Below are 660 nucleotides of genomic sequence, written 5' to 3' on the forward strand. Positions count from 1 at the left end.
AAGACTTCAATCCTTTTCGAAATCACAATCCATTTTCCTATTTACGTCATAACCACCATTTATCCAACCTGAATAAATTATGTGTTGCATGTCAGATTATGAATATTATGCAAGTCACGCACGTATGAAGAATTGCAATGAAGACTATTGGAACAATTATCCTACCATCTGGCTTCAAAACGCTTCTTCACTTAATTAATGTTTGAACGATGCAAATCTGTTACAAACCGTCACCGTTTTGCCGTTTTGTCTTCCAATCTCTTCCACTAGGACCTGGCCTGGCAACAGGCTGGTGCGGCTTTGTTTGCTCCAGGGGCATTAAATCGAGATTAAAATTAAGTATGTTCCAAGCAATACATCTTCAGAAGTTGTTAATTCGCAAAGCATTGCACCACATCACCGAGGCTCGTGTGGCAGATTCAGGTTCTATAAACACACCGCTGGACTATCCCGCCAGTCGTAGTGTGCCATGAAACCGGGAATTAAAATCCAACGCAATGGCGCCGAAGCCGATGCCACGAAAATGCAGCACAGGAGAAGGAGTACGCAATACTACGCGGCGACGTACCTTTACACCCGGATGGCGGCTGTGGCTGCGGCTCTTGCTCTCTAATCTGCCAGCGCTGGTAATACTCATAACAACTTCACTAATGCCACTGT

This window comes from Anopheles darlingi, chromosome 2, assembly GCF_943734745.1.
Source record: "Anopheles darlingi chromosome 2, idAnoDarlMG_H_01, whole genome shotgun sequence".
Classification (NCBI taxonomy): Eukaryota; Metazoa; Arthropoda; class Insecta; order Diptera; family Culicidae; genus Anopheles; species Anopheles darlingi.